The sequence below is a fragment of the Prionailurus bengalensis genome, chromosome F2 (genome assembly GCF_016509475.1).
Source record: "Prionailurus bengalensis isolate Pbe53 chromosome F2, Fcat_Pben_1.1_paternal_pri, whole genome shotgun sequence".
Taxonomy (NCBI): Eukaryota; Metazoa; Chordata; class Mammalia; order Carnivora; family Felidae; genus Prionailurus; species Prionailurus bengalensis.
In genome coordinates, this window is record NC_057353.1 from 63038383 (window position 1) to 63054551 (window position 16169).

Consider the following 16169-nt stretch of genomic DNA (forward strand, 5'->3'; position numbering starts at 1 on the left):
AGTAGATTTGGGGACTGTACCTGTACTGGAATGTACAATTGAGCCAAGAAAGATGCTTCTAATATTTACTCTTATTAATTTTATTTATTTAATTATGGATGAATTTAATTCTGGAAATGTTCCCAGATGCCTTTCCCTGGTGGGAAACACAACAGTTTTATAAATAGCAACCTTTCCCTCATAAGCTAGGAGGAAGCCATCTAAATTTTTCAGTGCCTCTGCTAGCGGCTACATTTAAAGGATTTTATGCTGGAGTATTTTGATATAATTGGGAAAAATATGAGGAATCAGATCCACTCAAGTTCTAGTTCAACTTAATTGCTTACTATGTGTATGATATTGTGTAAATTATTAAACAACTCTGAGCCCAGTTTTTTTAACCATAACATGGGTATGCATATGGAAAATTTAAATGAGTGTATAAATATAGAGTGCACCTCATGTTAGTATTCACTTGCTCAACAAATGTTCATTTTCTTCCTTCTGTGTCTTCTCAGCTTCTGTTTTCTCATTTATCGTGTTGGGATAACAGTACTTCCTCGTAGGACTGATCATTCAATGAAAGGATATACATCAAAAAAATAATTGGCACATACTAGGTGCTCAATAAATGTAAAATCCCCTTGCCTTTTCTCTTACATTTTTGAAAATGTAGATGGTTTCTTATCTTCATTGGCAAAGATAACTTCTCTGATAAATTCTAAGAAGAAAAGAAATCTTACTTATATGAATAATTACATTCTGGATTCAGGGTCACTTTTAGCTCTCCACTTTGCCTGGAAGGACACAATAAAAACATAAAGACAAAGTTGGAGACAGGTCACAAAGACATATAATATACAATGGCACTAGTTAAAACTTTCAGTAAGATGATCTGTCTCTATAGATATACATACATATAGATGTATACTCAATGGCTTGATAATTTTTATTCTTTTTTCTCTTTTTTAGTGTTTATTTAATTTTTAGAGAGAGAGCAAGCCAGGGAGGGGCAGAGAGAGAGAGAGAGGGAGACACAGAATCTGAAGTGGGCTCCAGGCTCTAAGCTGTCAGCATAGAGACTGATGTGGGGCTCAAACTCAGGTCCGATCATGACCTGAGCTGAAGTCGACACTTAACTGACTGAACCACCCAAGCACTCCTGACAATTTTTATTCCAAACTTATAAAAATAAAAGGAGGGGTGCCTGAGTGGCTCAATCAGTTAAGCATCAGACTCTTGGTTTCAGCTCAGGTCATGATCTCACTGTCATGAGATTCAGCCCCATTTTGGGCTCTGAGCTGAGCATGGAACCTGCTTAGGATTCTCTCCCTCTTTCCCTCTGTCCCTGCCCCACTTGTGTTTGCACATGTGATCACTCTCTCTTTCTAAAAAAAATTAAAAAATAAAAAGATAAAAGCAATGCTTTGGAATCATAGATAGTACAAAGAAAAAGGAGTTGCCTTATTTGTGCTATGGAAAAAGTGATTTAGAAATAACATTTTTAGGGAAACCTATGTGGCTCAGTTGGTTGAGCATCAGGCTTCCATTTGAGTCATGATCTCAGGATTCATGAGTTTGAACCCTGTATTGGGCTCTGCGCTGATGGTGCAGAGCCTGCTTGAGATTCTCTCTCTCTCCCTCTCTCTCTGCCCCTCCCACGCTCTCTCTCTCTCTCACACACAATAAATAAATAAACTTAAAAAAAAAGTCAACAACTCCTCAAAAAGCCTACAGATATCTGAGTGCAGTTGTTAGAAAAACAGAAAAGAAATAACATTTTTATTCATTTGTCACATATATTTTTGTAATATTGGGCCCAATCCTTGTAGTTGATAGTCTGGTTACTTAGAAGCCCTCTCCTTGCTGAAAAGTAGTTTTTTACTCTAAATCCATTCTATTTTCATTTATGCTGGAAAGATTAATAATGCAGCGTTCAATTGTTTTTTTTCCTGATTTAATACTAGCATAGGAATTCTTCTCTAGAGTAATATCAATTAAAATTCTCTGTGGCAAATGTGGGCTGTGGACCTGGTCAAAAGGCATAAACTCCCAACCCACCTGGTGATTGTTTTAGTAGAGATTTCCAGGCGTTACTTCAAATGATTTCAGCCATGCATTGCAGGTAATGAGGGAGACACAATTTCATACCCAGCTTCTTAACTCCTTGGCTGCTGTTGAAGGTAGCTTTATTTTTCATTTGGTGGGCTGGAACATCCCCTCAGATTAGAGAGAAGGCAGCCCTTTGTACTCTGTAAGCACACCTCTGTCAGGAGTGAGTAATAATAGCATGGACTCTGATTTTTATAGTCATTTTTATTTCTACTTTAAGGAACAAGTTCTTCTTCATCACATTTGTAAGCAGAAGCATAATGGCTCTTGCTAAAAGTGAAAGCATGAACAATATCAGCAAAGATGACTGAAATATATACATTTAAGTCTAATTCTATTTGATTTCTTTCCGAATACATTTCAAGTTTCTACTTTTGTATACAAAAGAGTATGTTCAATGCAGATATGTTGATTTAAGTTTGTCAACATCCAGTATCCATATTGGTCCACCAATATTGAATGTACTCTCCCGGTTTTCTGCAATTCAGCTATTCATGAATAACTTTGATTTCCTTCTGGCTTCTTATTGTTACCCATAACATGTTAGAATGTTAGAGCTATATCACATTCTTGGAATATATTTGCTTAAGTAAAAGCTAATTTCATGAGGGAAATCTCCTGTTAAGATTGCAAGAATACCTCAAAGAAACAGAAAAAGAATGTTTTGTGAAAGAGCTAGGCTCTTTCCTTCCTATCAGAATGATCTAAAATTGACTGGTGTGACAGGTATATTGCAGTATGTCTTCCAATGGTCCCTGCCTCCTGGCCATCACACCCTCTTTCTATCCCTTCCCATTGAATGTGGGCTTGCCTAGTGACTTCTAACCATTAGAATAAGAAAAAAAATTATAGGATGTCACTTCTTTAATTGGGTGACATAAAATTTTGACTTCCATCTTGCTAGCAGATTCTCTCTATTGCCTTCTCAATTTGCATACTGCCAAGTAGGAAGGCGCATGTGGCAAGGAATTCAGGAATGTTTCTAGCCAATAGCCAGCTGTAAACAGGCCCTCAGTCCAATAACTGCTGGAAAATTGAATTTTTCCAAGACTGTGAGTGTGGAAGTGGATCCTTTCCCAGTCAAGTCTTCAGATGAGACCACAGCCCTGATCAAACCTTGATTGAAGTCGTGTTCACTGCAGCACTAGTCAGAATAGTCAAGATGTGGAAACAACCCAAATGTCCACTGACAGATGAATAAAGAATATGTGGTATAATGTACAATGGAATATTATTCAGCCTTAACTTAAAAAAGAAGAAAATCCTGAAATATGCTATAACACAGATGTACCTACAGGTTGTTATGCTAAGTGAAATGAGCCAGTCCTAGAAGGACAAATACTGTATCATTCTACTTATATGAGATATCTAAAATAGCCAAGCCCATGGAAAACAGAGAGTAGAATGGTGATTGCTAAGGCTTTAGAGAAGGGGGAAATGGGGAGTTGTTTAATGGGTATAAAGTTTCAGTTATGGAAGGTGAATAAATTCTAGAAATCTGCTGTACAACATCATGCCTATAGTTAATAATACTGTACTGTACAGTCAAACACTTGTTAAAAGGGTAGATCTCATGTTAAATATTCTTTCTACAAGAAAGAAAGAAAGAAAGAAAGAAAGAAAGAAAGAAAGAAAGAAAGAAAGAAAGAAAGAAAGAAAGAAAGAAAGAAAAGGGAAGAAAGGGGAAAGAAAAAGAAAGAAAGAAAGAAAGAAAGAAAGAAAGAAAGAAAGAAAGAAAGAAAGAAAGAAAGAAAAAGAAAGTGTATTGTCAAGGGATTACTCTGGGGGTAAGTAGAACAATGGGAAATTGAATAGAACAAGCACTTCAGTCATTTTGCCCAGGGGCTGAGGTAGCTCAGGGACTATGTATGCACTCCACAGTTATTCGTTGATTAAGAGCTGTTGGAGGAAGGTAGAAGGCTTCTAGACTTTCCCACATGTGAATAGAAGGGGTTTCCTGGTCAGAGGAAAACCTCAAGTAAAAAGTCATAGGTGCTGCCAGTTGGAAGCTAACTAAGCATGCATGGGTGTGGTTAAGTGCTGAGAGGATACAGGTAGGGTATTAATGGTATCTGGCTCATTTTAGTTACGACTCTTATGACTCTTGCTCCATTTTATAAAGGAGGAAACTGAACGAGGAGGGGTGGAATCCTTGCCAAGTCCCTCAGTTTTTCTGGAGCAGAGCTGCAATTAAAAACCCAGTGACACTATGAAATAATACTTATCGTATAGGATTGTCATGAGGGTTAACTGCACATAAACGTACCTAGCAAGTAGTGAGCACACAGGAAATAACAGGCATTCCATAATTGTCATAGTCTCGTATGCCTGGAGTTTTCCAGCAAGAGACCGGACAACATAGCACATGAGGACCCAGAGTTGGGGACCTATGTCCTAATCTCAGCAATACCAGCAAATAGCAATGATCTGGTACACTGCAATAAATCTACTCTTTTTTGTGTGTGCAGTGGTAAAAACAGACTGAAAAAGTTACTGTTCTTCCTTTTAAATACAATTTTAATGATAGAAGAAAATAATAACCTTACTTAAAAATCTCAAAAATAATGATAAATTAAGTGACACAAATTCTTTTGTGTGACTATTAACATTTTTGTACCCTCCCTTTTATTTCTCTTTCACACACACACACACACACACACACACACACACACACCTATTTTTACCTGGTTGTTATCATAGTTTATGTATATTTCTGTATACAATATTTTAATACAAGTTAGAATAATGTAAGAAAGCAATGCTCTCCATATACCATTTCCAATTGAACGTGTTACCAGATTTTTAAAACTTTTTGTCTGACTGATAAAAAGTGTACTTCAGTGTAATTTCTCTTACTAGTAAGATTGAATATCTTTGCATATGTTTAAGACTCATCGTTCTGGGGCGCCTGGGTGGCGCAGTCGGTTAAGCGTCCGACTTCAGCCAGGTCACGATCTCGCGGTCCGTGAGTTCGAGCCCCGCGTCAGGCTCTGGGCTGATGGCTCGGAGCCTGGAGCCTGTTTCCCATTCTGTGTCTCCCTCTCTCTCTGCCCCTCCCCCGTTCATGCTCTGTCTCTCTCTGTCCCAAAAAAAATAAATAAACGGTGAAAAAAAAAAAAAAGACTCATCGTTCTTTTCTTTCTTTAATGATAATGCATTTTCCATTGAGGTAGGCAGAGTTCTAGGATGAGAATTCAGCTCACCTGACAACTCGATTTGAACCTTGTGAAGCCTTGAGCAGAGAACCCAGCTTTATCGGGAGAGACTTCTGATCTGTACAACTATGAGAGAATAAATGATGTCTCATGCCACTAAGTTTGTGTTCATTTATCACACAGCAGTAGAAAAGTAGTGTATCCAGGCTTCTCCATAACTTCCCTATTTATTTTTAATATCATCGCAGAAGATGCCATCAGTGGCGCCCGACATAACTATTTTCTTACAGTCGAACGTTTAGTTTGCCTTAATTTTTTGCTATTGTAAGTACTGCGGCGACAAACAGGTTCATGCACATAGCTTTACCCATTTTTATCATTTAATGTTTATTTTATCTTTTATATCAAACAGATAATATATTACCGGCGTCAAAATTCAAATGTATAAAATGATAAAAAACAATGAAGAATTTTCTTCTCATTTCCATGCCTTGGCTATACATTTTTCTAGGCCCCAAACAATCTAAGTATTCAATTATTTTGACTCCTTCTAGAGGTATAGCATACCTCTAGCATATGATATGGTACGATAGCATACCACATCCACTGCTCTGTACCTTGCTTTTTCACTAAGCAATATATTTTGAAGTATTCGTCTATATCAGCACCTAAAAGTCTCTGTAGCCAAATAGCATTGTATTTGTGTAAATGTACCGTAATTGACTTAACATTTTTGTTATTTAACCGTAATGTTATTTACCCATAAATATGCAATAATTTATTCTGTTGTATAAATGTACCATAATTTATTGATTGATGAACACCTATGGGGGTTTTTTTGGAATTTTGTCCCTGGTCATCATGAAAGATAATATGGAATAAATAACCATTAGGACAACCAGAAAAGCTAGCTAAATGTTAAAAAAAAAAAAAAAAAATGTCTACCTGAAGATAGTAGAGGGTTAAAAAGAGAGTCAGGAATTACTTGGTTAGGAGCTGAGGGGAATGGAAATCCAGGACTGTGAGTGAGCCCAGCCTCTGAGGGTGCTTTATACCTGAATGAAAAAAATGCTGAGGACTTCATGACAACCTCATGGGACGAGAAGGAGTTATGGACACTCCAAGGTGACCTCTCAACTCTGGGCTGAGACTGCAAAGGGATGAACCTGAGGAATGAATGAACCCCAAGTGACAAGCCTTCATGGGGACTGATCACATCTTCCTAATTCTGAAATTGGATTGAGATGATTCAAGATTGCTAATAGCTCTTGGTGGAAGCAAAGGTAAAGTCTTCTCTGTTGGAATAGAACCACAGATGGCTTCCCATTATTTTTAGAAACAGTTTTACAAATAGAAAGTCCCAGCCACCCAAACCAACCAAGAAAGCCAAAGAAAGCCAAAGAAAGCCAAAGAAAAATTAATAGAAACAATAGGAAATAAACACAGATCCAGAGGGGTCCCAGAAATTCAGAGACTAACTTGAAAATCAACATTGTTACCATGCCCAAGACAATAAAGAGAAAAAATTTTCAGTGGAGTATTGGAAAAAACATTGTTTTCAATCTTTTGCTCTTATAAATACGGCAACAGTGAATATACTTGTGCAAGTATATTTGTAGAGGAATATGTAGATGTGGTATTTCTGTGTCAAAAATACTTGGCAGTTGTAATTTTGATAGCTACTGATGAATTGTCCTCCCTAGAGGTGCCACCAGTTTACATTCCCGCCATCAGTGTAGGAAAGTGGCTGTTCCCACATTCTTCACAACCCATGTAGTAACACATTTTTAATGTATTTCCTAATATGATGAGTGGGAACGGTATCTCACTGTAATTTGTATTTGTATTTATCGTCTTAAAAGTTTGAACATAATTACATATGTTTAAGGGCTATTATTTTTTCTTGAAACATCCCTTTAATTTTTCTATTGGATTGTTGATCTTTTAATGTTTATGGGAGTTTGGGGTTTTTTTTACTATATATTAGGGAAGTGGGTCCTCATTTCCTAAGATATAAATTGCAAATATTTTCTCACTTTGCCCTTGAGAATTCTGATTTTGGCTACTGTGGGCTTTGCTATGCCAAAATTTTTCATTGTCAATTTTTCACATTTTTTTTTGTTTCATTACATCTGGTGTGGGTTTTTTTGGTTTGCTTTTTTGTTTGTTTGTTTGTTTTTTTGGTCATGTTTAGGAAGACCTTTTCCACTTAGAGACTATTTATCAAAAATCACTACAATGTTTTCTTGTACTCTTAAATTTCATTTTTAAATTATACTGTTGATCCAACTAGTCTTTTCTTTCAGACAGCCATCTGGTTATTCTGTACCATTTGTTGAATAATCTTTCTATTCCTTACTGATTTGAAGCCACTTTTATCTTATACTTAATCCCAGTGTACATCTAGGACCATTTATTTGAGTTGTTTTCTGTTTCCCGGGTGTGTCTATTCATGTAGCTATGATCTATGATCTTTCCAAATCATTTTGCTTTATACAGTATTTTAAAACTTTCTTTTTTTAAAAAATTTTTTTTAACGTTTATTTATTTTTGAGACAGAGAGAGACACAGCATGAACAGGGGAGGGGCAGAGAGAGAGGGAGACACAGAATCGGAAGCAAGCTCCAGGCTCTGAGCCATCAGCCCAGAGCCCGACGCGGGGCTTGAACTCGCGGACCGCGAGATCGTGACCTGAGCCGAAGTCGGACACTTAACCGACTGAGCCACCCAGGCGCCCCTATACAGTATTTTAACATTAAGGATTGTCCCTTCTCAATATTCTTCCTTTTTAGAATTTACTTGGATGTTATTATTTATTCATTTGTATTGGCTTTGAAATCAGCTCTTTGTTTCTCAAATAAGCCTGTTGGTATATTCAGTAAAATGACACTACACATATAGATTGATTTAGAAAGAATTGACATAGGTTTTCTCCATCCAGGATCATGGCATGCCTTGTCATTTGAACACGTTTTCTCTTTGTCTCTCAGAAGAATGTTACTGTTTTCCTTATCTAGATCTTAAACACTAATGGTAAGTTTGTTTTTGTCATTCCATTGTGGATGGAGACTTTTTTCTTTATACCCACAAACTAGTGTTGATTCTAACTGAAGGGCTACTAATTTATAGATTTGAAATGTGCACCCTGTTTTCTTGGCAAATTTGTTTGTTCTTTGTAATAAAAAAATTACTGGGGCACCTGGGTGGCTCAGTCTGTTGAGTGTTCAACTCTTGATTTCAGCTCAAGTCATCCCAGGGTCATGGGACTGAGCCCTATGTTTGGCTCTGGGCTGAGCATGGAGTCTACTTAAGATTCTCTCTCTCTCTCTCTCTCTCTCTCCCTCCCTCCCTCTGCCCCTCTCCTCTGTTCATGTTCTTGTGCTGTCTAAAATAAATATATTTTTTTAATTATCCCAAAAAAACTACAAAAAATGAAAAAAACTTTTTCAGTTTCTCTTTGTTTTTTCAAATATACAATAAAATAATAAATACAACATTTTTAATTTTTACACCTTTAATTTTTCTTTTGCTTAATTATATTGGATTATACTTGCAGAATTAAAGTTAAATAGCTGTGCTGATCATTATTTATCCTGAATAATGACAAAAACGGAGCTGCTGGTTCAAATGAAATACATCTTTTATTATTTTGGTTTTAATTTACCTTAATTTTATTACTAGCAAGTTCTAACATTTTCTTTTCATTTAATTTTTTCTGTTGGACCTCCTGTATTGGGCTTGAGTTGATCACATTGCTTAGTTCATGGAACTTTGTCATCTATGGGCCATGTGGGCTCCCTCTTATTTTAAAATTATTTGTTCCCAGTTATCACTATTGTTATTCCATATTCCTAACCCCTTCCCATGATAGGTTGCCATCATCATGTATTTAAAGTGGGTTGCTTTGTTTTTTATTGTGTATGTTATTGAAAAAGATCATTTGTTTCATGTACATATATGATTCATTTACGTAAGTGGTTTTGTATCATGTGTCTCAATAAGTACTGTTGCTGTGTGAACATCTGATTTGTAGCTTGTACTGCAATACGAAATTTCCTAGGGTCTGTGTATCATATTTTACCTATTCATGCTCCAACAGATGGATGTTCAGATTGCCCCTGACTCACTGCTAAATTCTCTTCGTTTCTCCTATGTTATGGAAGAACTTCTTCGGGGTATTCATTCAGGATCTTGGGTTATTTGCCTATAAAGCCATTAATGCCATTTGGGTCTTTAGAGTGGCAGCACCAGCCTGTCCTCCTATGAACAGGGCCTGAAAGCTCTTTTACCCCTCGTCCACTCCCTACCAACACCCATACGAAAGGTTTTCTATATGCTTATCCCTTGTGTGTTCATTTCTCCTGTGTAATGATTGTTCATATGTTTTTGTAAGTATTCATTTTTAATGTATCTCACATATTCTTTCTAAAAAAGCTATACCAATTTCACCTTATTGCTAGGGAAGTTTCTTGATATTTATGTTTGAAAGATTTGTTGTTTTTTAAAAATTTTTTTTAATGTGTATTCATTTTTGAGAGGGAGAGACAGTGCAAGCTGGAGAAGGGCAGAGAGAGAGGGAGACACAGAATCTGAAGCAGCCTCCAGGCTCTAAGCCGTCAGCACAGAGCCCGATGCGGGACTCAAACTCACAAATGGTGAGATCGTCAGCTGAGCTGAAGTCGGCCACTTCACTGACTGAGCCACCCAGGCACCCCTATGTTTGAAAGATTTGTGATATTCCTTCAAGCCTTACAATTTTGTGATTTAAAAAAAACATTTAAAAATTATTTCTATCAGGAGTTTCTACTTTTTGTAAGAGGGGTTTAATTTTCCCACAAGCTGCTTGTCTAAATATAACAGAGAAGTAGCTGAGAATTCTAAAAAAAAAAATACTAGAACAGGGATGAGGAGGGGCCAGGAAGTCACTGGAGGCACAGCAATCATTTTAGAAATATATTTACTCACTCATTTAACAAACAATTACTAAACTTATTATGAGCTGGGCACTGTAATAAATGTTGATGATACAGAGATGAGTAAGACAGTCACCTCCCTTAAAAAACACATGTCCAGTGGAGGAGAGAGCTGTGTAAAAACAGATTAATTGCAAGAATTACTACAGAAACATTAGCAAAGCCCTGGGGACACAGGTTTCTTCCATTATGTGACTCAGGTTTTCCAGTATTAAATTAATGTGTTTATTATATTGATGACACATTTTCAGAGTCATATTAGGGGAGAGAAAATAAAAGAAATAGAGATGAATCCATTGATTGTTGTATTTAGTCAACAAATATTTACTGAATGACTCGTTTTGTCATTGGGCCATGTATCAGGGATATAGAAGTAAGCAAATGTTAAATGATAACAAAAAATTACTGTCTGATTTTAAAGTTCTCAGGAGCTTTGTGCACTATGATTCATATAGCACGTTGAGCCAGAATATCTAACATATTACTTAGTTATCTATGTTGAATGTCAGAGATCATAATACACGTGTGTACATGGGAGTAAGTACTTCAGTTTTGTTGGTTGTAGGTACGTAATGCTACGTCCATCTTGTTTTACTAAGAATGAACAAAGGTGCATTAAAAGGAAGAAATGTTTCCATAAGGGAAGCGATTCTGCTTGCACGGATAGTGACCTGACCTCTTCAGGACGTCTTCAGGCAGAGATGTAATGCATGAAGTCAGTCTTCTTCAGGAATTTTCCACCACTACCCCAGGCAGAGGGATGCCTTCTATGTAAGGAAGCTGGGTGCGTGCAAGTTCAATGGTATGTGACGACAGAGGTTGGTTGTGAAAAGTCTGTGAAGAATTCTAAAAGCTACAGGTGATATAAATTTTAAAAGTAGATATAGTCATTTTATTTCTAAGGCAATAGTGGGGTTCTTTGAAGCCCAGAGAGTCTAGAGAAGAACAATTTTCAACTATTCTTTAAATCCCCTTGAGGAAATATATCGGACCCTGAGGTAGCCTCCCATCATCGTTCCCTGACTGTGGAATAGCCCAAGGTTTAAATGTGACTGACTCCATCCCCAGATTAACTGTGATAATCCCATCCTCCTTTCCATGTTGATTGGTTCATCGGCAGCCAGAGAGGCCTTGGTGGAGGAGGAGAATCGAGCTAGACTTTGAAGACAGAGTAGCATTTTGATAAGTGGACAGCAAATTACAAGCAAAAGTGAAGAAACAGGAATATGCAAAGTTTGCTTAGGGATGGTGAGTAAACCTTTTTTAACTAGAGCAAAATGTTATACTGTCTTTATCTCTCAGAGCTGCCCAGGTGATTAAACTCAATTCTTGCATTCAGTAAACAATTATTGAATGGTACATAGGGTAGTACTAAGTAATAGACAGGCTTCAAAGGAAGTTGCCTCAAGGTTGAGAAACCCCACAATAAGGTAAATCCATTGGTTTTAGAACTAAAAAGGCCTAAGACATCATGTAACACAATCCATTCATTTTCAAGTACAGACTGAGGCCCAGATAGCTTAAGTGAGTGGAAGCAGCAAAGTACACAGGGAAAATAACAAGTTGTCAGAGTCATTTAAACTCTTTTACTTTAATTTCCATCACCAGACAAGTGGCAGTAATAGCACAAGAAGCTGTCCTCGCTATCCAGGGAAACAACATAAGCAAAGCGTCAGAGGCAAAATAGATACTAAGTAAATATTCTCTTTCATTTTCTTTCTTCCCTTTATTGATAGCAACACAGAAATCCTATAGCAGAGTTAGGAATAACTCTGCTTGACTCCCAGGACACCTCCCTCCTGCACAGGACAACAGTCCATTATTAGAAATCCCATGGGAAGGAACAACAGAAGCCTCCGACTTTCTCCAGAGGAGGAGCTATCTTCAAAAACTCTTATCTATTTGTCTTACGTACCAAGCTCATTCTCTTCTCCAGACCTGTGAACACCTTGATTCTGAATCCTCACTTCTGTGGGAATGCTTTTCTTCCTCCTTTCCATCAATCCAAATCCTCTCATTCATTCATTTATTCATTCAGACATTCAGTCTTCATGGAATCAGGGAGTCATTAGACCTCTACTGAGCACTTATTTTGTGGCAGGCACTGGGATAGGAGCTGAGGTAACAGCCCCAGAGAGAAGAGCCTGCCTTCAAGGAGTCTAGCTGGGGCACAGTCTACTTCAAGCACAGATATGCTCATTCTAGGGAAGTTAAGGGATGATGTTATAGAAGTATGGGCATGATATCTTGAGAACATTGGACAGGGAAAACTAGGTGTGCCTGAAAGGTCTCTGCCATTATTCTACTGCAATTATATATCCATCATTTTCTTGTCTGCCTCCAATTACACATAAAGATGGCCACACACAATTGAGCTCATAGGTACATATACTGCTCAGTACATATCAGTGTAGTGATATCAGGATGTGAATAGGTATAAGGTGTGTATCTAGCCAGGAAGGACCAAGGCAATCCAATCAAGGGACCTCAGGTTTATCTAGAAAAGCAAGGAGTCATGCCCAGGGGTAGAGGATGGATAATTCTGTCATTAACAAACTTTAGTAAGGGCCTACTGCAGTGTTTCTAAATCTTGGTGGCACATAGAATTATCGGGGGGGTGGGGGGGGCATTTGAAAAATACAGATACCCGAACCATATCCTAGACTTGTGGAAGCAGGATCTTTTGGGATGAAGCACAAGCATCTGGGTGTGACATGTGGTTGATTCTGATGATTAATTAGCAGGGGTTGGGAAGCACTGGTCTATCTGGTGCCAGACATTTGCAGAACACTGAGAATGCACAAGCAGTCCTATTCATGCCTTAGAAGACAAGTCTCTGTCCTAGAAAAACTAAGTCAGGTGGGAGAGACAGGCAAGCAAAGGTACACAATCAAGCAGATAAGCTCTTCGATAGAGACAGGTACGAAGTGATGTTGGAACTGAGATGAGAAGGACCAGTATGCTTCTGGGAAGTGGGGGAAGCTCAGTAATGTTGCATTTGAGATGAGATACAAAGGATGTGCAGGAATCTCCCAAATAAGAAGGTGTGGGAGGCTATCCCAGGCCTAGGACTGAGCTTCTAGTTCCCACTGGGCTTAGCCACCAGTCAGATGATGTGGAGGGACTGACTTAGCCACCAGTCAGATGATGTGGAGGGACGTCTGAGGGAGAAGGATCAGGGCGCATACATCCTGGGACTGGGCTCTTAGGTGTGTCTGAGGTGAAGATGGTGATGTGATGGATTCCATTAATGATTTATAGCTGTTTCATATACCATTTTTATTTCTTTCAATCAGACCTTTATACCTAGGAAACAGTCATAAACCGAACTTGCAGTGGGAATACTCAAGAAGGGCAACAATTCCCTCAAATTTGAAAACAAAGAAAAGCTTTTCGTGTTAAGTCTAAAAAATTCAATGGTGAGATCATGAAAAAGGGGGAAGGGCAGAAAGGGGTGGGGTCATTCTGCAAGGGCACGGCATGGACATAGGAGCAAGGTTTTCACCTAGGAATTTCAAGTTCAGTGTGGCTGGGGCAAAGCACGGGGGGGAAGGCTGTGTCCGTGGATAAGGTGGGGGAGGAAGGTGTGCTCTGAGCTCTTGAAGGCTTCTGATGCTCTGCTGTAGGGTAGACTTGACCCAGTTCGCACTGGGGAATCCTGGTTATTTTATGTAGGACGGTGCTAGGGTCATTATTCCTTTTCTGAAAGGTCATTCTGAGCGTGTGTATATTTTCTTTCTCCGACAGAATTGTAAGCATGCAGTCAACAGGAATCATATCTTGACTTTTTTTTTTTTTTTTTTGGTATCACCAACAGTGTTTAGCAGAGCAGGGGACACATGTTGAGATGTCAGTAGTTAATGGATTCATTAATTATTTGAGCAGCACAATCCCATACACAAGTGAATGTTGTAATAGGGCTATTACAACCCATGTGGTGCTTGCTCTTTAGAGATCTCAAGCAATCTTAAGCTGGGATTCTTAATTTTAACATGCACACAAATCACCTGGGGATCTTGTTAAATGTGATTCTGATTTATTATGTCTTTGGTGGGGCCTGAGATCTTGCATTTCTAACAAGCTTCCAGATGCTTCTGCTGATGACAATTTGGATTTCTATATTTTGAGTGGTAGGGATCTTGAGATTCCACTGCCTTATTTGGAAAAGTTCCAGTAGTGGGGTCATCTGTGAACTGTGGAACATTCTACAGGGATTGTGGAAGTGAAGAGGCTTCCCCTTGAGAGGCTAAGACTCCAGACAGCTCCCTTGGGCCTGGTTCTGAAGGCAACCACATGTCTCTGAGGCCCCTGGGGTAGACATTGATATTGTTTGCCTTTAAAGAAGCATCTGTATGGGGCGCCTGGGTGGCTCAGTCGGTTGAGCATCTGACTTGGGCTCAGGTCATGACCTCACAGCTCGTGGGTTCGAGCCCCGTGTCGGGCTCTGTGCTGACAGTTCAGAGCCTGGAGCCTGCTTCTGCTTCTGTGTCTCCCTCTCTCTCTGCCCCTAACCCATTCACATTCTGTCTCTGTCTCTCTCAAAAATAAACATTAAAAAAAAAATTTTTTTTAATAAAATAAAGAAGCATCTGGTGCTGCTGCTAGTTTCTTCCTTGCCCTGTGAGTATTGAGTTCCAAAGAAAATCCATTAGTAACAGTGGAGTTGATAATAGAACAGCACATTAAGTCAGAGGACTCTAAAAACAGCATGCTGTCAGCGTGTAATTTGTTTAGGCCCAAGTAGAATGGAGCGTTTTTTCAGGAATTTTCAAGTTTGAAATTGGATTATGGGCCACTTTGTAACTTCTTGATGTTTTCCTCTGTGAAAATGGTCTCATGGCCATACAATGGCAAGCTGGAAGTCCCTCAGGGCTCACCAGCTAGTAGGCATGAAGACGGCCACATTGGTTAGGCTAAAGTCTGGCAGCTTGGTGCCACTCATCACCATGACCAGAGGCTTAGTTTTCATTCTGAGATTTCCTGACCTCTTTTCTGGCTGTCAAAGAAGCACCAGGCCACATCTGCCTCTGTCCCCAGTGTTAATGCGTGTTATTGCCTGTACTGGCATCTTTCAGCCATGGACCCATGATGGCTGCTTCATCTCAGACAGCTCCCCATGACACTACCAGTCTCCTTCATATCCACTCCATGCACGGGTATGGCCATTGCTCACTTGGGCCATAGCTGGGAGGTAGTCTAGGGTAGCAGCAAATGGAATTATCTCCGGACAGAATGCCTCATATCAGCTGTGGGACTTGGGCATGTTCTCTAACCGCTCTACACCTTAGATTTCTTACCTGTAAAATGAGGTTAACTGGAGTTCTATAATCTCAAGATTGTTGAGAAAATAAGGTCATCCACTTAAGCTCCTAACTCTATTCCTGGCACATAGAAAATGCTCAGTGAACAGTATTATTCTCACAGAATAATGGTTCTGGCCTGGGCAAGCTTCAGGCTTCAGCACAGCTGAGACCAGTTAGTTAACAAGTTTTCATGACATGGTTGATGGCTCTGGGATAAGAGAAAGGGGAAATGCAACTGCTATTTGATATGGAGATGCTCAGGTATGATAGACCCAAGTGCTTTCTCCTGGGGTCCCTCTCAGGGGCTTCCTGGCATGCCTTCAGGGCTGTCTTTCTATGACAAAAGATGTTTTTGCTGCAAAAGGATGTCCTTGAACTTATCTAGACTCCTTTGAGACCAGGCTCAGAGGTAAGTTTTGTCATCCCGGGCTCCATTTCATTTTCCAGCATCAACTCCTCCTTGAGGTTACTGATAGTAGAAATCTCCACTCCCTAGAAAGGGAGCCTTTGTCCTACTCCAGGGTGTCACCTGGCCTTGGAACGAAGGCCAATCCTCTTTCCCCCCCAGTCTTGCCCCAGGTCTCACTCTCTTTCCTTCGTGCAGAGACTAGATAACTGAACTCTTAACTCAATTCATACTTAATTTC

The 16169-nt window shown here is 39.1% G+C and overlaps 1 long non-coding RNA gene across 1 annotated transcript in view; it reads left to right on the forward strand.

Moving 5' to 3' along the window:
- LOC122495748 overlaps positions 1–16169 on the forward strand; it is a 40107-nt gene that overhangs the window by 21017 nt on the left and 2921 nt on the right. The window lies entirely within an intron of this gene.